Genomic DNA, 20,988 nt, shown 5'->3' on the forward strand with positions numbered 1-20,988 from the left:
AATAAATTGAATGAAAATATTTTAAAAAGTGTGGGTTCTGCCATGAAATACTAATCTTCACGGGGTGACTCCAACACATTTGTCATGGCAAGGGGCCAGCGAAGGGTCCACAGAGCAGAGCCAGCCTGTGCCTGCAGAAACCACTGGAGAGCTCTTTCCAAACAAGGGAGAGGGACTCAGCTCCTCGGGGGGTTCCTTTGCAAAGTTTCTCTGCCTCCATTCCTCAAAACAAAGAGGAGACATGGGAGAGCCAAGAAAACACGGTGGGACCCAGGGCGGTGGAAGGGCGGGACATCTGGCCTGGCCACGTTCCAACAGGGCCATTTCAGGCACGTTCTTTCTCGAGTGGCTGCCACACCTTTTCTAAGATGGGGTACTAAAAGAACCCCCTTCTGAGGATGGAAGGGGACGGTGTGCATTTAAGCATCTGCTCAAGGCCAGGTTTACAGAAGGTGCTTCCAACCTTCCTTCCCAACCTGCTTCCCCAGCTGCCCATCCCCGTCTTGGGAAACAGCAGCTCCATACTCCCAGATGCTCAGGCCCCAAACCCCCAGAGTCACCCTGAGCTCTTGTCCCTTTCCGGATCCATTCCGTCAGTAAATCCCATCAGCTCTACCTTCCAAATACATCCCAAGTCTAGCTACCTACCGGCCCTGCTACCCCCCTCCCCGCCCTGTCCCTGACGTGGACCCCAACCAAGTCACCGGGACCTGTTGCCTCAACAGTCTCCCCACGCCTTTGTAGCCTGTTCTCACACCAGCCAGAGGGGTGCTGCTGAATGGCACGCTCTGTCCCTCCTCTGCTTGAAGCCCTCTGGGGGCTCCCACCTCAGCCTCACGCAGAGCAGAGGCCACAAAGGCAAGTGTGGCCTAAAATGCCCTAAATCTCCGAAATGCCCTATACCGTGTCCCCGGCCCCTGCTCTCCCTCTGCTGCAGGTACAGCGGACCCTGGGCTAGTCCTGGACACGCTGCCCACATGCCGCTCAGGGCTCTGGGCGGGCTCTCCTGCCTTCCCCGCCCCGGTGCGCAGGAGCAGGCCAGCGCCAGCCTGCGAGAAAGGGCTGCTCGAGCTGCAGGAGCGGTGCGAGCTGCTTAAAGCCCGGGTGCCCCGCGCGAGGCCACCGTGGGAGTCTTTACCCCGTGGGAAGTGGCAAACACTACAAATCAGGGCCTTTTATTTCCAGAGAGCCAGAGGACTGGCCTGCCCGTCACTTCGGTGACCATTCCATTTTAAAATAAAAGTAGATGAAAAACACCACTCTTCCCTGATGTAGCCCACCACTCCGTTTTCCCCCTCCCTGCTGTTTTTCTCCATAGCGCTCAGCATTTCCTGTCTGTCTGTCTGTCTCTCTCTCTCTCTCTCACTCACACACACACACACACACACACATGAACACACACTATATATATATTTGTGTTCTTGTCTGCTGTCCATTGCCTTCCCCGAAAAATACATGCTCCGTGAGGGCAAGAACCTGGTGGGTTTTGCTCTCAGCTGCTTGCTAAGCGCCTGGAACAGCGGCTGCCTCCCAGTGGGTGTTCAACAAATGTGTGTTGGATGGATGAATGGTACCCATTGTTGTAATGATGGGAATCCTAAGCAAGGACAGTGTTCCAGACCCTTGATAGGATCTGAGGCACAGGCGATAGGTCCAGAAGAAAACACCACATTGTACACAGCACTAGCCCAGGGGACTGATCTCCCGCTCTGGACTTTCAGGCCCCCCTTAGGTTTCCACCGCAGACCACCTCCATGAGCTACCAAGATGCAGTAGGGGCAACACACTGGCCCAGTCTTGAGACAACGCACTCTCAGCCGCAGCTCAGAATGGGAGCTGGCAGAGACATCCGAGGTCCTCTGCTCCCTCTTCCCCATCCCCCACTCTTCCACAAGCCTTGATCACTGCCCACACCCCCCAACAGAACCTTCTGTTCGCAAGAATATTGAAAGTGGCATCCACCATGGCCCCTTGCAGCTAAAAGAGTCTCCAAAGACTCTTCAAGACGGTTCGGCCTCTCATCCAGTGCTGAATTCCTGCTATAACATCTTAGACAGGCTGTCGTAAACGGCCTCAATGGTTGGCCGTTTAATCTACCCATGATTAAACCAAAATCAGCCAACTCATAACCTTTACTGCCAAACCTTAGGCAGGCCTGCCGGGGCGCAAAGGAGAGCAAGAACAGTGTTTCTCACTTACCGTAACTCTTTGTACTGAACCGGTGATGGGTGCCTGGCGCCTGGGGAACTATTTAATTCTGAAAGGGGGGAAGGGTCCCTATGTGGACATGTGAAATCCCCCAGAATGCACAGGACGGATGTCCGCCACGAAGAACCGTCCAACCCCACACGTTACTAGTGCCAGGGTTGAGAAGCCCTGGCTTACCTGAAGACACAGGCTTTCCTCCCATTTTGTTCGTACTAGTGACCAACTTGGTTTACGGTTCATTTTCAGAGTTTTGATGGAGACCTTACTACAGGAGAGATCTCCTTTATCTCTTAAATCGACGGTAGGGCAGCCAACAGCATCATCCCCATGGTCAGGTCAACAGCAACTCACCCTGAGCCCCAGTGTTGGGGAGACAATAGGGCGGGGTAGGGACTGTGGTGAGCTAAGACCCATCCACCTAGAAGAGGTTTCCCAATTCCAGTCAATTGAAGTCATGTGGGAATGTGGGCATGGTGTTGACAGAACTTCTGAGTTTTTAATGGAAGCCAGAAATCTGCCTTCTTGTGTGAAATGTCCAGATTTTCAAATGTTGGCTCTTTTTCCTATTTTAAATATTCTGCAGACCAAACAAAACGCATCTTGGCTGCCGGCTTGCAATCTCTGTGTTGCCTCGGACTTCACCGCAGTGCCACTAGATGGAACATGAAAAAATCCAGTGGGGGCCGTGATGGAGGGCAAAGGTCAGAGGAGGAAAGGAAATGCAGGCTGATCGCCAGAGGCCCAACGATGTAAGCACAGCAGAGCTGGGATCACTCCTTCCACTCCAAGTGACACCAACTCCGTTCTCACTTTTCCTCCCAAGTCCAGGGCATCTCCCAAATGCTGAGTGCTAATGTTGTACAAGACGCTAGGAGAAAAGATGACCCTCCCCTGAACGCCCTTCCTTGAAATAAAAGATAATCCTCTAGGCCTGTGGGAAAGAGCATACTGGAGGCAGAACTGTAGTGGGTCTTAAAAGTACCAACCCTACAGGAATGTTTGAAAAGAAGATGATACACATAAAGGGTGTAGGCAGCACAGCGCCTGGAAGAATGACAAATTTCACAAATGGCGCTGTAGTCCAATAGACGAGGAATGGACAGGGCATGCGTAGAAGTGCATTACAGTGCAGTTGTGCAGTCCACAAGGAACGGGTCCACCCTCCCCTTTCAGCAAGCGTTGCTGACGTCAATTTGGGAGTCTACCTTTCTCACACTCCATCTCTACGTCCAGAGGTGGCACATGGCAGAGTACAGAATCCTCCCAAACAGGGATATCCAGTAAGGGATGGGCACCTCACCTACATCCGAGTTCTTGATCCAGCCATACCTGAAACCAGATCTCCCCAGAACTTTTCATTTCCCCAAATCAATAAATTTTCTTTTACTTTAAGCCAACTGGGAAATTTTCTGTTACTTACATTCAGAACAATCTCAACAGCCATGTGGCCCCTTGGCCTGGTTTTCGCTGAACTCCAGCTTTGGGGTGGAGAAGGGAGACTATGAATTCAGTGGTGGGCACATCGGGTCTTTAAGGTACTGAGAGCTCTCCTCACTCTCACACCCCTGCTGCCCCAACCTACTGACTCAACTTCCAATCTCCTGATGTGACCCTCCTTCAGGGCTCCCCCCTTTTCCCTCTCTCATGTCTGTAGCCATTGGAAACTACCACCCCCGTCCCCGTGATGTGAGCAACACAAGAAGTTCTTTGCCATTCTAAACAGTGGCTGACAACCATTATGAAACCTGCAAACATTTCACCACTCCTAAATCAACCCCAGATGACAAAATAATAATCATCAGGAAACTAATGAAAACCCGAAGGAGGACAGATTTGGACCACGTTTTCATTACCCACGATGAGGGATGAGCAGGAAAACGTCCTGAGAAAGACATAAAAATGAAGCAAGCTGATTGCTCCTTGGAAGAAGTCTCAGCCCCTCATTCCCACGAGATTCGAGTCCTGTTTTTTCCTGGAAACAATTTTTAGCATCTCTTGGCATCCTTCTCGTCAGGAATTGGTAAAAAGAAAAGAGACAGCAAGATAAAGCCTTCATGGCTTTTCACGGAAAGGAGATTCCCAAGGTCTAGGGTGGTGCTTGGGAGAGTAGTCACAGCCCGCAGCCCGCAGGTGCCTTCTGCCGCTTCCGCTTTCTCGTGGTGACTTAAATCTCGGGGCGTGGCTCCTAAAATCCAGATTTCATTGTCTTTTGAAAGATCAGAATACCTGGCAATAGAGAGCCCCGACTCCTCCCAGCGAATTACTGTGCCCATTTCATTAACTTCATTACCTGCGTGGCCACTTTGAGTATTGGAGTTTGCAGTTAGAGGTTTCAGATTTAGGTCCTGTGTATTTTTGTTTTGAAAGATTTTATTTATTTGAAAGAGAGAGAAAGAGAGAGAGCATGAGCAGGGGGAGGAGCAAAGGGAGAGGGATAAACAGACTCCCCGCTGAGCAGGGAGCCCAATATGGGGCTCGATCTCAGGGTCATGACCTGAGCCAAAGGCAGACGCTTAACTGATTGAGCCACCCAGGGGCCCCTAGGTCCTGTGTATTATTATTATTTTTAATCATTCAAAAATGATACTCATTTTGATTTTGGACTCGCCTGATTGACAGAGAATGGCTGCTGGATTCTGAGCAAGGCCCCACCCAATGGGGTCCTTCCACCATGACCTCATCTGCCCCCACCCCTCTCTCACGGGCCCCAGTCACACTGGCCTCCAGGAAGCTCCCATCTCAAGGCTTTGCACCTGCTGTTTCTTTTCTCTAGAATGTTCTTCCACAGACAGCAGGGCTCCTTTACTCCTTCACCTGGGCTCAGAGGCCACCTGCTCAGGGAGGCCCCCACCCCCACCCCAGGGTACCTTCTATCCACCTTCTCTTGATTTTTCCCCACAGACTTCTCACCATCTGATATTCTGCGTACGTTACATATTTGGGTGTTTATTTTTGGTCTTTCTCCACGTAATGACAGCTCCGTGAAGGAGTAAGTAAACTTCGATTGTTTTTGTTCTCTACTGAATTCCCCGTCTCCAGAGTGGTTCCCAGTACACAGCAGGTGCTCTCTACATATTTTGGAATAAATGAATGAACGGAGGAACGAACAAAGAAGTTCAGTTTTCCATATTGAAGAGTAAAGGGAGGCAGGGGTGGGGGAGAGGGGTAAGGTGGAGGAGGAAAGCGAAAGGAGCCAAACCCATGAAGTCTGCCCACCTGGTCACTGAAGACCGGGCAGACGCTTCTGAAGAAAAAGGCATTGTCCACTGGAGAAGAAAGGGGACAAGAAGAAAAATGAAAATCCTGAAGCTAGGGCCTATGTTGGCATTGGATTTGCACACACGGGCGTCTCTGCTCGGCCACGGACAGTTTCCTCATCGTGCACTTTCTAATCCCAGACGGCTCTGACTGCCAGGCTGCCCGCCGAGGACTCGTCCTGGCAGCTTCTCACGTGGGGAAGAGGAAAGCCAGGGTCTCTGGCTCCATCTGAAGTCATCTGGAAAAGTCTGAGCCACTTGCCAGTTCCAACCTCACGTCCCAGGCCCCTTCCCCTCGTCTCCCACTGCGGACCATACCAAAGTGCTTGTGCCCCACGGCGAGACATGGTTTCTAGAGTTACTTGCTCCTGAATGGGTGGTCAACTGCAGTTAGCCAGCACAGGCCGTGTCACAGATGCTCTTCTCCGCAGGTGAGAGCTGCTCACTCTTAGGATGTGGACTCACTTCATGAAGGAGGAAACAGACCAGAAGTTATGTAAACCCAAGGTCATGAAGCTAGTAAGGAGCAGACTCTGGATTTGAACCTCGACAGTCCTGCTCAGGTGCACTGTGCCGCACCTGAAGCCACAGAAAACAACAAAAAATTGAAAAAATTGTAGCTAAGGCTAACGTGCCCTTTGCTTCCCTCTCATGCCTGTCCCGAATTAATGAATTGTCCAGTTAAGTAATGTCAAAAAGAAGGTAAGTTTGATTCTTTCTATGGTAGTTAAAGAGGCAGGGGAGTGCAGGAGTTATGAAGACAATCTCTAGTACCGTATTTCTGCATAAAAAGCCTGGCTCTGCTTCTTACATGCTGTGTGACCTTGAACAAATCACTTAACCTCTCTGTGCCTTACTTTCCTCATCTAAAATGGAAATCATTATAGCACTTCCTTCATAGAATTGTTGTAAGGAATAAATGAGTTGATACCTATACTCATTCAGAAGAGATCCCAGCATGGAATAAGCACTCAGAGGTCACTTTTATAAAGATTATATTCATTTAAAGGCGAGTCATTCTTCCTTTGAAGATCTATGACACAGACTAAATGTGCCCAGACCCTAGGGTGCTGTGAGATGACTTTAACGACCTCCTTGAGAGATCTCATTAGTTTCATCTTATTCCCCCTGAGAACGGAACGCAGAACTGTAATTCTGACTAGTGGAAGGTTCTGCGATTTGGGGCATTTCACACCTTCGGATTGGTTTTTCTTAAAGGTCACTCAGGAATTCTGCCAGGCTTCTGTGCCACTTTTGCTAGTAATTACCTGACGGACTTGAGCTTTAAACCATTTTTATCTTAAGCCATAAAAACTTGTGAGACCATTGGTTTGAGATGCTTGCTACATCTTTTCCAAATGCATAATAAAATACAGACAGAACTCCGAAGAAAGAAAAGAGTGCGTGCATGCTTTAAGTTAACGTGGAAAGGGTACAAACACCCCATTAAAAGGAAGACTGCCCTTTGGAGGATTATAGATTCTTCCTGAACGTGTAAAATCCCCAGACTGTAGCTACCTGAAGAACAGTCAGGAATATCCCCAGGGGCGAGTTGCCTTCACTTCCATTCGTTTTATGAAGCACTTCGGGGGGGGGGGTGCAATTCCATAACATCTAAGAGCACTGCTCTCAGAACTGCAGAATGTGTCCCACCCATGGCTGACTGAGGCCGTGTGACAAATCCGATAAGGACAGCACGTGCCCCACGATCGGGTGAAGAGTCTGAGGCTCAGAGGACGTGAGTCTTCGGCCCTACGTCACACAGCAAGTGGGGGACAGAGTGGGGAGTCCATCCCACACCCTCTTCAACAGCCACCCAGCCTCTGACAACCTGCCTCTTGGCCCCACATCATAGGCAAGGGCCTGGCCGGTTCCAAGGACGAGGTCACGCCTCCCCCCCTGCCCTTGGTTGGCAAGAAACTGCCTTTTTGAGGTTCTCAAAAAATGTCCCCCAGAGAAGAATATCACAGCCCACAACCATTACTTTTTCTTCTGGTTGTTCAAGAAAGAATCCATTCATTCTCAACAGCAAGGCAGGTAAAAAGCCACAACGGCTCAGGCTTGGTGAGGACGAAGGCTGTTACTGAAACATAGGAATAGAACACATATAACTGTTCAATCAGGGAGAAGTCTCTGGATCGTCTGTGTGCTCATGCCAGCAGGGCTGCAGGTGGTGGGGTGGAACGGGCCTGTGCTTTGCAATGGAATCTCACTGAGCAGCCACTGGAGCGGCCCAAGCCTCAGTTTCCCTATTTGTTAAATACATACATCATGGGGGGATTTTGTTTTGAGAGTATTAAGCAAGCTTTGCCAAAGTGTCGGGTACATCAAAACTCCTGTGGGAGACTTTTAAATCTACTTCTTCCTTTCCCCATACCCCTCCCTGCATACCAGAAGGTTTACATTCAAAACTCTCAGACGAAGGCATACCTGTACTCTCGAATTCTTCAAAGTCCCCAAATCTGGTCATTGACCAGATAATAGCATCAGGCTAAACACTGACAGGGGTACCTGGTCTTAGATGCGCTCACCATGGCCGGATACAGGAGCCATGTCATCTCTGCTCAGCAGATAGGGAAACTGAGGCACGGCTAGGAGCAACAGGGCTGGGATGTGAACACTGGCAGTAGGGCTCTCACGCCCCAGCTGTCAGCGATACACCACTGCCTGTAAAATCTGGTGAAGACCAGCATTTAGATGAGCTCAGCTCGTAGAGCCTTTCAGATCTGGAACATTCTGAGTGGGTACCATTCAAAGGTGGGGTTAGGAGGGGGCCATGCGTCTTTGGCAGGATAAAGTAGCAGAAGAAAAAAATGAGAAATCTTTTGTTTTTCTTTTTCGATTCATTAAGGTTTGTTGGGGTGAGCAAGAACCTCATTTTTTTTTTCTTCCCATGACTTCCCTTTTATTTTAACGGGGAAACGTGCATTTCAAAGACTGCTCAATAGCAGCGTTGAAGTCTCAAGTTCAATCACAATGTCCCCATTGTGGCTGGGGGACTCCTTGGCCTTTAAGCTTGGGTTATAAAAATTTGGTCTGAGCCCAAAGTCTGGCTTTAATAGAATATTTTAATTTTGTTTAATGAATATTATTTTAAATCTGTTTGGCAGTTTTAAAATGTGTTCTTTTATTTTCAAATTAAAATTTACTAATGTTCCGTGCTTTCCTGGGGGTGTAGGTGCAGCTAAGAGTGGGAGTGATAATAACACAAGCTACCATTTATTGAGTGCTTACTATGTGCCAAACACCCTGCTCCCTGCTTTACGGGTGCCACCCCTCTCAGCCCTCACCACCACCCAGGGAACAGCGACCAAGGCCTCCGCTGTCTGGGAAGCTGAGCGAGTGGCGGGCTTGAGGCTCCGACTAGGTCTGCCTGAGCTCAGGGTCTGTGCTTTTAACCCCTGCCCCACAGGCTCTTGATATTGAAAAAGGGCCCAATTGACCGATAACTTAAAGGGACATCAACCACCGAGTACATGATTCCCTATAACCTCAAGGTCAGGAAGAACCGGCTTGAGCAGAAGAGCTCCCCTATTGGGTATTCTGTGTAGGCGGGCACTGCCTCATTAAATTCTCACAATGGCCTTTCAAAGTAGTTATTACTGTCGTTATTATACCATCTCCATTTTTAGAGAGGAAACTGAAACCCAGTTTCATGCAGCTTGTAAATAATAATAATAATAAATAATACAGGAGCCAACTCTGATATAATTCATACTGTTTGCCATGCACTGTTGCAAACACTTTATATGTGTTTACTCCATCTCCACAACTGTTTGGGGGAAGGTACACAGTTACCCACTCTGTTTTACAGATGAAGAAACCGAGGCACAGAAAAGTTTGGTAATTGGCCCAAAGTTAATTAGTTGGTTCATGCAGAGCAGGGATTTGAATCCCAGCAGTCCAGCTCCCCGGTTCATGCTCTTATTCTCTAGGCTGTAGGTCGGAGCCAAGGCTTAAATTCGGGAAGCCTGGTTCCCCCCCACCCCCCATTTCCCACCGCCACTTGACAAAAGCAGAAGGAAGGTCACAGTGCACGACACAGTTCTAAGCACAGAAGCCTGTCGGGATACTGCTCTTACTGAATTAGGCAGGACTTCTTTCACTGAAGGTCTACGAAGTTGGGTCTATTCCTCCAACCTGCTGCTTGAATGCTGGTCAAATCACTGTCCTCTGGATCCTCAAGGGTCAAGAAGAGGCAGTTCAATATTGATGGAGAAGCCCTGGAATCCTGCTATCAGAGGGGCCAGATTGGGTCCTTTTTGCCTCTGGATCCCCACTAATGAGCCCGGCTCCTAGAACACTGCTCGGTAAATACTGCCGAATAAATGAACAAAAGAATGAATGCATTTGTAACTTTCCCCCTGCACCATGCAATGTATCAGGCACGTAGAAGGCACTCAATAAATCACAAATCAGTGAAATGGTCTATGCAATGTCCCAAGAGCTTGTTCTTCCTTGTCAACAAAATTTGTCTTGTCGTATTGCAATAGCTCAAGGGTCAGGAAACTTATTCTGTAAAGGACTGTGCGATCTCCATAGTAACCACTCAACTCTGCGATTTTAGCGCAGAAGCAGCCATAGGCAATTGCTTAGGTCAGCTAACTGCAGAGATGTGGCCACCATTTCAAGATTGCAACACGAAACCTTCTTTAATTTCTACAAGGACAGGCTCAAGGTTCTGTGAGAATTAGCAGATGTCTCTTATTTCGGAGCCCAACTTTTGTACCTGACCATCAGCTAATATCCCCCAAGCAAAACAAATGGAGACAAACTTTAAAATCTGGCTCTCCAGGCCAGACTTGTAGAGAAAGTTAGTATTACATCAGGGGGCAGCCTGGATATCCTAGTGGTTAGGCATCAAAACTGGGTTCAATCCAGGCTCTGACATGAGCCATGTAACCTTGGGCAAGTTACTTCACCTCCCTGAGATTCAAGTTTTGCGTCTGTAAAACAGACACAATTATAATAGCACATTCCATCTGAAGCTATTTGGAGACAGAAATGCGTTTGCTTAGCACGGCGCCTAACACATAGTAAGTGTTCAACAAATACGGGCCACTTGTTATTCCCAAAAAGGTCTTATGTTTTCTTAAAAACAAACAAAAAACTAACTTGCTAAAAATAGGCACAGAGAAAGCACAGCCAAGATTCAGGAAAAGATATTTCCAAAATCAGGTTCCTAAAGATACTCCAACAAGGCATTCCAGGGGTCCCAAGGTGTCAGAAAATTCTGCACTCGAGATCAAACCACTAGTGAGCCCTCCAATTTCTCTTCCCCCTCCCCCCAAAGCCTGCTTCTGTGTCCTTTTCTCACTCTGCCTTTCTTGTGGGTGCCAGAGCAACGCGGAAGACATTGGAGCATTTCAGACATTTGCTGAGTTTAAGACATTCTTTCTCCCCTCCTTCCCTGCACATCCCAACAGTCAAATCTCCAGGGAGCATGGTCTCGGTGGCAAGAGGACAGCACCAGAGAGCTCTGGCCCGTGGCAGACCAGAAGTGAATAATCTCCCCGGCTCCATTCTTTTCCCCAGCCGGATGGGGCCAACACTCTGTTTACAACACAAGCGGCAAGTCACAACTTGTCATGCCGCATGACACCATCCAGGTTCCGGCCGAGAGTCCCCACTTCCCTCTACTGAACCGGTCACACAAAAGGCCAGAGGTGTAGGAATCTGCCTCCTGTGCTCCTTCCCATCCACCACCTTCCCCACCAAGGAGGACATCCATACCTTTGCTAAAGAGACAAATGTTTCTAGAACACCCTGAAACAAAAGTCCCCATACAAATAATACACACCCACAAACGAGAACACTCTCTTTGCACTGACACCCTTTCTGTCTCTTCCGAAAAGCTTCGTCCCTATGTGGGATTTCTCTCAGCACTGAAGTTGCTACCAAACTCGGGGACACAGTGGACACTCTCTCTGTCTCTGTGTATTTCAGGGAGCTGCCCATCAGTGAAGACCTAAAGGTGCGTGCTTACACGGCATGGCCCACATGCTATAAAACACATACGTGTTCAAAGGCACAAAAAAATCGCTTTGGGAAACAACAAATACCTTAACCGCAAGGTTCGTACAGAAAGGGGATGGGAGGGGAAGAAACTGACCAGAAGGAACAAAAGACATCTCGACCTCTGGCTGCAGCAGATCCAAATGCCAGGAATGAGACTTCTGCTTCGGAATAAGGGGCGGCCCCCGACCCTGCTTCTTCTTCAGAGCTGGGAGAGGGAGGGGTCCGACAGGGATGGGAACTCCAGCCCCCACACCTCACTTGACCCCAAGAACGTCTGCAGTCATCCTCAGAACCCAAATCAAATCGAGATCTTTCGACCGTGGGCTCTGCAGCCCCTTTCCTCGTCTACTTCAACCGAACACATCTACCAGCAGGAATGCAGAATTGGCCGAGGTAAGGAGAACTGGTGGTTTTCGCTCTGTTTTGGTGACCTTCATAAGGCTTATTTATGCAACTTTAAGCTCATGACCTAATACATGTTGGTTTGGCTTCTCTTGTCATAATAGCAGCCTGTAAAAAGCTTTTGAGAATTCCCCATGTTTTCTTATTTTGGGTCAAGAAAATAAAATCGATATCTAAGTAACCTTAAAAAAAAATGGCCTGCACAATCTGAAAATTTGGAATGTTTCCACTAGGACTAAAGATATCTCTTAAAGCCTCAAAGAGCATCAAAGTTAAGGTCAACAATTGCCATTTTTTAAGGTGAGCTATTTGGTAACAGCATATGTGAGAATTAGCTAAGAGGGACTTTTTGACATAAGTCAAACAATGACATTTAAAACTCACGTTAAAGCAATTACCATGCAGAATTTTTCCGTGTTTTTCCCATTTCTTAAACAGAAGTGTATATGTTTTCAACATAGTTTCTTGCTGTAATTTTCTTTCTTGGCAAACCCACATCTTACCATGAAACCCAAAGTATGCACGCTACAGAACAATAATGGTTGAAACAGACTCGGCTGTCTCTGGCATGATTTTTCTTTACAAAATTAAAATGTCTTTTGGCTAATATGCTGTACATTTCAGTTATGAAAGGCCATTCTTGGGAGATGAATAGAAAAGAAAGGGGAACTGACAGATTCAGTTGATGCGAGACAAAAGTAAGTTGCTATATTCATACAGTAGTCAGACCCTCCAGTTCCTCATTCTTTGGGGGGAAAAATGTCGATTTTATCACTTTTCCTCTAGTTACATTCACAGGGAGTTGACAATTCTCCTCGGAATGACCGTGAGTCAGTCCATACAGATACGTGACATCTGGGAACACACAGATTTTTAAAAATCTAACTTTACTAGACACTCAAAAAGGAAAGAGAGGGGGCAAAAAATCCAATGGCCCTGAAATCATACACATTTTCGTTTTACTGACACAACACTACTGATACAAAATGACAGAACAAGTTCTCACTTCTTTTAAACACTCCGTTGTTCGGTCGTTTTGAAATCTGTCTAAATTAGCATTCTCCAGCCAAGAACGTGGACTGTGTGCAGTCTCAAAATTGGTAAGACGAAAACCTGTCTCCCTTGGCTATCTATTCATCTGAGTTCCTGTTTTCAATTTCTGCAAACATCTGAACGCAGAGGGAGATACTGCAAAAAAGCATAAGCAGGCATATCTGTGCCCTAAACCAGAATCGTCCAAGGGCAGAGACAACAGTGAAAAGGCCCCACTTTCTAGAGACCCCAGACTGTGTGCAAAGACCCTCTCATCCATCCTGCCAGGCTCTGTCCCACACTGGGGGCCGTCTCAGCCCCAACTGACCCTCCGCCTGCCTGTCCTGAATTCAGGCAACTGACATCCTCCCTTAACCTTCAAAGTGGCAAAGATAAATCATTCCGGTTACCTGACTCTTGGGACCACCTGTTTCAAATTATTCTTCGCTCTCCAAAATGTTTATAATCTCACCCCCCAACAACAACCCACCCATCGCGATCCAGCACCTTCCGGTAAACTTGATTTGGACCACCTACCGGAACATTTTAGGGCCTTGCCGCTGCCCGTAAACTTATTGACTCTTTTTAGGAACTGAAATGCGTAGCATTATAGTATCGAAGGAACAAATCAAATTAGCTCTTGAAAATAAACATTTTCCTTAACAGAACCGTACACAACCTGCCGACTATCATGACTCAAAAAGGCTCATATTTTTGTTTTCTCAATACTTAATATGATTTTTCTTCTGTTTAAAACAACAACAACAACAAACATCGGGGCAGAGTCAGGAAATAATTGCCTTCTGTGCATTTCAGACCAACCTAATTTGGCATCTCCCTCCAAGGGAAAAGAGAGCAGGAATGTTCTCTGGGCCAAGGTTTTCATAGCACATGGGTGAGGCACGGTCTGCAGAGGTCTGAAGGCCTCGGTTCTGGTTTCCCTCACTCTGCAGCCTCCCGTGAGGCATCTGACTTGAGACTCAGTTCCCTCGTTAACGAAGTTGGGATATGATAATAACAAATCATAATAATTTTTATCATAATTATAATAGAATTCAGGCCTGGCACACAAGTGTCCAATACATGGCACGCATTTTCATTTCATTACTATTAAACACAAGGATAGAATTTGCAAATGCAGAGAAAGGGCAAAGACACCAGTGGAGGAGAGTGAGAAAAAAAGAAGAAAAAGCAGCAAGAAGGATGCCTGGGTGGCTCAGTCGGTTAAGCATCTGCCTTCAACTCAGGACATGATCCCAGGGTCCTGGGATCAAATTCCGCATCTGCTCCCTGCTCAGCGGGGAGTCTGCTTCCCCTTCCTTCTCTTCCCCTCTCCCCTTCTTGTGCCCTTGAGCGTGTGTGCTCTCTCTCTCTCTCAAATAAATAAATAAATAAATAAAATAAAAAAAAAGAAAGAAAACAAAAGCAGCAAAAATAAATTCAAAAGCCTGTGGCTTCCTTGGTTCTCTCTCCCTGAATACACCTGGCAGGTACATTCGTACCTTGAAATTGATTTTAAATCACATGCCATGAAGAACAAATTCCTGCCCCCTTCGATTCATTTACAGAGCCAGTGGGTCTAAGCCAGTCACTTCAAGTATTTGCCACCTGATGGAGGGGGTTTATCCTCGGATTAGAAGAGGTGTTAGTTAGTCAAACACCATTAGGCCAGTTAAGATCTTCAAATAGTGAAAATGAAGCATTGTCTCAAGCCAATTCTCCGCTAATTGTTTCCCTACTAGAATCTTCTTTTGGTTTTGTCTGTTTGGGACTGTTTGAACTGACACCAACAATAAGGGGTGTGGGGAATGGCCATTCAGGAAGCTGTTAGGATTTGGGGGGTGGGGGCGGGGGAGGAAGGTGGGGAGCGAGAAGGGCACCGTGGGGAGTGTGCATGAGCGTGTGTGTGTTTTCTGTCAACAGGCTGTGTTTTCTCAACTCCGGGGTTAATTCTCTGTAGAGATCCCTTTTGAGCAGAGTCCACCAACTCCTTTTTCAGAGTAGCTAGCTAGAAAAAAAAAAATTTCCTTCCACCAACAAAACCCAGTCTTGGCAAGAATCAGAAGGTTCAGCTTTTGGAGGTAACTGAATAACCAGCCACTTCACCTCTACAAACCCACAGATAAGGAATTGAACACATCGGCAGGAGAAGTCCCCCTTTATAAAAAATCTTTGGGGAAGGGGGTTCTTCTGTCCCCCAAGGAATGCCTATCGGCTTGATAGGCCTGACAGCCTAGCATTTTATCTGTGCCTAGGTGAAAAGCAGATGAGTTTTTACCCTGCCACGTGAGAGAAAGCCTTCTCACCCAGCCTGCACACACATGTGTTAACACACACACAAACACACCTCAGACCTGTGGGCACCACCTCCTACTTGTGCTGTTAACTTCTTCCACGAGCCTTTTTATGGTAAGGAGGCCTGCCCAGCAAAGACAAAACCCTACCTAGATACAGCTTCCGCCAGCCATGCCTTATAGAAGGGAACGTGCTGTTCGAGGTGTATGTGGATATATAGGGACGGGCAAATGTCTCAACAAGGTATCTCCACTCCCTTCATTTTCTGCTGACAGCTATGGGCTGTCTCTCTGTCGGAGCGAGGCATCTGTCATGAGCTGCTGGGAACCCCGCTTATGCACCATAACGGCCAGCGATTTTATTATACAAGGAGTTTATTGCTGGCCTAATTAGTTTCAAACTGGGCATTCCAGCTGAGGACACCTAAAAAACATCTGGTGGAAGAAAGCGGGAATGAGTCCTCGTTCTGAGCCGGTTAGGGTTGGATTTCTGCATAACTCTGGTCTCTCGCGCCCGAACACAAGTTATCTTTGGAAAAGTAACCGAAAAAATAAGGAAATGTTTCTTCTTTGTGGGAAAGGAGTCATCTTGTCATGGGGGAACCCAAAGCGTCTTAAAGTGGACGTGCTTGGACTCTGTCTACCTTTTCATAAGCTGCCAGGGTCCCCATATCAGGCTTAACCCAATTCAAAATGTACTTAGCTCCACCACAGAGTGCTTCTGCTGAGCTCTCCTGCCTTGTTCCAACAGCAGCTAGCATTTTATCAATTTATTCGTCTGGAACAAGGCTTTTGCAATTTTGTACGTGCAATTTAAAGCAGAAGTAAGACCACATATTTGAAACAGCATGTCTTGGCTGTTTTTGCCAAATGGTAATCCTATAACAAGTCAACAAATCATAGCTCTTTATGATGTGTTTAATACAACACAAAAGGCATGAAAAGAAGACTTTAGAACTTAAGTGATGAAAGCATCTGGTTTTTAAAAATCCCAAAGAATCGGGATAACATCTTTTTATTTTATTTTCTTTCCTTTAGCTACTTATCGTTAGGAAAGAGACTGATCTGTTTGTAGAGTATTCTCCACACAGCCACTACACAAAGTGAGCCGTTTTCAAGGCAGAGGAAAAATGCCAAGTCCTTTAAGATAAAATAGTTAATATTGCGAAGCTAAAATTACAAGGGAAGAATGGTCTAGCTACCAAGTACTTGTGGGACCTACGAACGGCTTTTAAAAAGTTCAGGCCCTTTCGGATCTAGCAGTATTCGTCGAAAGTGCCACATGTAGAGCTTCCTCCAAAGGCAAGGAGATTTGTCATACAAACACAGTTTTAGGCTTCATCAAAAGCAAGATTCAAGCCATCATCATTTATGACATCCATCATTTATTAACTTAGTCTGAGAATGTCTAAATGCAAGGAAGTGTAATGTTTAAGAGGTTTAAAGATGGGGGAGAAAGAGCAAAACATGAACATTTCTTGGGTAAAGTTGCCTGAAAGATTTTTCACGAAGATTATTTTTAAAGGGAGGCCTCCCTGCCCTGCCCCCCCCCAAAGGCCCAGAGGCTGGAAATGTGGCTACTAGTTCAGTGCTCATACTCTGGTTGTAGGAAATCGCACTCAAGCAAGAAAGGGCTCCTGAAATGAGTAGATTTGGTTTGAAATACAGCAATTGTCCGCTGGTTATAATTTTCTTTGGAAGGGAGCTCCGTAACTCAAACATAATTCAGCACTCAAATCCTTACTTGATGTTTGTAAATCATTCTACCTCCCCTCTGCTCTCGTTAACAACCAGACTCCGATGCTCGCTTACTTCGCTGCACCTCGTCATTAAACGGTACCTCTACCAGGGATGATTTATACCTCAACGTTACATATATATAGTAATTAAAGATTACGTAGCGTTTCGGGAAAAGAGGGGAGAAAAGAAAATGGTATCCATAAAGACGCAGCCTGTCTTGCTTTGCAAAAATAATTCAGACCGCAGCAGCAGGCACGGCTAACTGCGCTTGGGAGGAGCGGGATCCTCGCAGCCAAAGCGCTTCCCTTTCAGCCCCTGAGAAATGCGCTCGGAGGATTGTGCGACGCGAGTATTTTTACCAGTCAAGCCCTCCTAGGATTCCTGGAGTTTACAGACTATTTATTTGGGGGCAGGAAATATATTTGAGGAGCTAAGGCCAGTAGGGCCGTTTAACCTCCAGACTGCAAGGCGAAAAAACAATTCCTTTCTCCACTTTCTCCCATTACAGCAAAAGCCTAGTCTCCTTCTAACCAGTCTTCGGAGGTAAAGTTTTGCAAGTTTCCAACTCCGGCTTCAGTAAGCGCCGGGACTCCCGCTCCGGTACAAAGCCCCGCGAACCGACCCCGCGCAGGCCGGGCGCAGCCGGACTCTGAAACAGAAATGCAGCTAGAAGGCGGCGGGCGGCCGTTCCCGCCCCATCCCGGGGGCTCCACAGCCAGCGCCCGCGGGCGTGTGTTGCGCTCCCCGCGCCTGTGAACCTCGGACGGGGGTGGAGGGACCAACCTGGGTCGCCGACGACCCAAGCCCTCGAAAGGGGCCACACGCAGCCCACCGCGTCTACACCGCCCGCGCGCCATGCACTTGTCCCGCGCGCGGGAGTGCAAACTTGAGTGGCTGCCTCCCCGAGCGCAAAAGGAAACTGAGGCCCGGAGCCCGGCTTTCCCGGGACGGGATCCGCCCGCCATCCCCGCCGTCCCCGCCGCCCTCGCGCCCGCCGTGCCCTGGGGGCCCCGTGCGCCCCCAGAGCGCCCCGACAGCTGCGGAGGCCCGGGCCGGGCGGGTGCGCGAGCGAGGCGCCGGGCGACGGGTCAGCGTCAGTCCGGGCCCGGCGAAGCGCGCTGGAGCCCGGCGGGTCGCCCGGGGGTGGGCGAAGCGCGGCGGAGCCCGGCGGGCGGCCCGGGGGTGGGCGCCGCGGGCGGTACTCACCGCGCGCTGTGGAGAGGGCGCCCCGGCGCGGGCGGGCGCGGGTCCGACGCGGCCGGGCTGACTGCGGCGGGCACCGTGCTGCTCTGCCGCCGCCGCCGCTGCCTCCGCCTCCGCCTCCTGGGCTGCCGCGGCCGCTGCCTGCGCGGGGAGGACCGGCCCCTTCCCCTCCCCGGGCCGGGCCCTCCCTCTGCCCCCGCCCGGTCCCCGCGCCGCTGCGTGGGCGCGTGGGGGCGCCGAGGCGCGGCACTGGGCTCGGCGGGCGCACACCCCCGGCGGCTGGACGCGCGGCGTGGGGCTTCGGCCCTGCCGCTGCCGCCGCGCTGCTCTCCACGCCTGCAGCCCAGCCGAGCGCGCCCGCTCCTGCCGGTCCTGCAGGAGGCAAGGGCACAGCCTCCTCCCCACCCACCGACACCCGCACCTCCTCCCTCCGCAACCCAGGCGCGGCCCGGGAGAAATGCACCTCGAGAATTACACCGACTTTCATTCATTCATTCATCCACCTATTCATTCATTCAGCCTACACTGAGCATCTACTGTGTCAGGTACAGCCCCTGGGAGATTCAACCAAAGCAAGACAGATTCGTTTTCTATCCTCCGGAGCTATTGCACACGGGGAGATAGACCATAAACAAACAAGCAGAGAAGCAAGGTAATGTCAGAAAGTTAGAATTATTATGGAGGGGAGGAAAATATGTGCTGGGGGGCGGAGGGGGCAATCTTAGAAGAGTCAAGAAGGACCTGTCTGAGGAGGTGACAATTGAATTATGAGAAAAGGCCATTGCTGGTGATATCTGGGGGAGGAGAGTTCAGGGACCAACCACCAACTTTTCACCCACTTCACAGATAGAGAAACTGAGGTCCCAAGAACGTAACTGGCTTACCCAAAGTCAGTGGCACAGCGCCCTCTACACACACCCTCAGATTGAGGCACCCCACTTACTTCATCCTCTCCTGGTCACCTCTTTCAATCGTCCCCATGATAAACTGTCTGGAATGGAGTCTAGGCAGCTTTTTTTCCCTTCCGACCACTTCATTGTGGGGCCCCTAGGATGCTTGAGTCCAAAATCAGTACCGACCACTGCCATTTGTTAAGCTCAATAAAAAACCGGGTCCTCGGATAAAGTTGAATTTTAGAGAATCAAGAAATAAGTTTTAGCATAAATATGCCTTATGCAATAGGTATAATACTTATATTCAAAATTATTCATTGTTTCTCTGAAATTCCAATTTAACTGGATGTCCCATATTTTCTTTGCTTAATCTGGCAACCCAACTCATCCAGTGTGCCCACCTGTTCCTTATCTCATTTAATCCCCCAAAGAGACCCAAAGGTAGATGCTCTAAGCATGCCCATTTTACAAATGATCAAGTCCAAGTTTCAAGAAGGCAGAGAGTGGCTGAGCCAGGGCTGAAGTTCAGGTCCAGCTGATCCCAAAGCCCTTGATCTTGAGATATAATACCCAGATTTCAACTCCAGTTGTGGGGTAATAGGAAAGCTTATGAAGCATAAGCTCCTGGGCCCCTCGTTGGCTGGCTCTGTTTCTAAGATTCCAACATCTTTTACATTTGACATGAGCAAGTGACCTTGTGAACACATTTCTAGGTCCTTGTCAACGTACTGACATTTAACTGCAATCAGTAAAGATCACTGTCTCTTTCTGTTCTGACTCCCCGGTGGCACTCGATCCTGAGGAGGCGGTATGGGAGTGGCCACTGGCATTTTGGAGATCCAGTTGAGGAAAAGTTGAGTTGGGAATTTTGTGATGTTTGTGGTAGATTTCAGCTTCTTAAAATCTGAATTTGTCTTTTGATTTATTTTCTTAAATTCAAAGAAAGATTCACTTTTGTACCTAATTTTGGACTTGTATTATTTTTCTTAAATAGGGTTCCCAAATTGTGTGTGCTACAGGCCCCGCTGTACTTGCATCTACTTCTGGTCAGAGCTGATTCTCCCCTTTCTACTCCCAAAACTTTAGGTAGAAGCAAATGTATTCAGTAAGCCTGGCTGTTCTCCTTCCATGGGCCAAGTAAGCAGCAAACTGGTAGCTCCTAGATGACTCCCCTGTTCCTAGAAGCAGGACATGCATATGTACTTGGCCTTGATGTCCTCATCTCTAAATTGGAGATACCAGTACTCATATTATATAATTATTGTGATAATTCACTGAGATCATGCTTGAAAACACTTTCTACCATGACTGTAGCTTGTACTAGTGATACTCAACAATTACTATTACTGTTCACACAGCTTCACGTCCCACAGCATCTTGCAAAAGGCCCCAAGTCATAATAAATTGGGTATCTTCATGCTCTCCAGAGGTGTTTAATTCTTCTTGGCCCATGAGCCTTAATAGAATGTTATTTAAACAGTAGTGGTGGGCAGAATTTTTTTTTCTAAAGGAATAGAATGGGAGAGACTGGCCTAGAAAGTATGACGTGAATTGCATGCAGTAAGAGTGTGTGTGTGTGTGTGTGTGTGTGTGTGTGTGTGTGTGTGTGTGCGCGCGCACGCGCACACACTGGGTCAGGCTGGGTTTCTTCCTGCAGATCATGGGGGAAACGTCGACAAACACATTAACTAAGGGTACCCTGTGGAATACAAAGGGTTAATCTGTTTCCTTCTAATCATTTTACTCCTTTACCAGAATCTGGCCCATTATCTCATAAATCACAGCCACGCCCCACAGCACCCTGAGAGATAAACAGGAGGCAGGTGCTTATTAATTTTATTTTTTTCCTTTTCTTAGGGCAGTGGTTCTCAACCCCAAGCTGCACATTAGAATCTCCGGGGGAGCTTTTAAAAATCCCCGTGCTGAGGCCCCACCCCAGAC

At 48.3% G+C, this 20,988-nt stretch overlaps 1 protein-coding gene across 1 annotated transcript in view; it reads right to left on the reverse strand.

Annotated features, from left to right (window-relative positions):
- Window positions 1–18,297, reverse strand: part of EYA2 (EYA transcriptional coactivator and phosphatase 2) — a 267,436-nt gene extending 249,139 nt beyond the window's left edge. The window contains exon 1 of the mRNA XM_045804754.2: window positions 18,158–18,297. The gene's annotated coding sequence lies outside the window, so the exon portion shown is untranslated. The remainder of the gene's footprint in view (window positions 1–18,157) is intronic.
- Window positions 18,298–20,988: the final 2,691 nt, after the last annotated feature.

Source organism: Ursus americanus, chromosome 22 (genome assembly GCF_024610735.1).
Source record: "Ursus americanus isolate L20-20 chromosome 22, mUrsAme1.1.p, whole genome shotgun sequence".
In the NCBI taxonomy this organism is placed as follows: Eukaryota; Metazoa; Chordata; class Mammalia; order Carnivora; family Ursidae; genus Ursus; species Ursus americanus.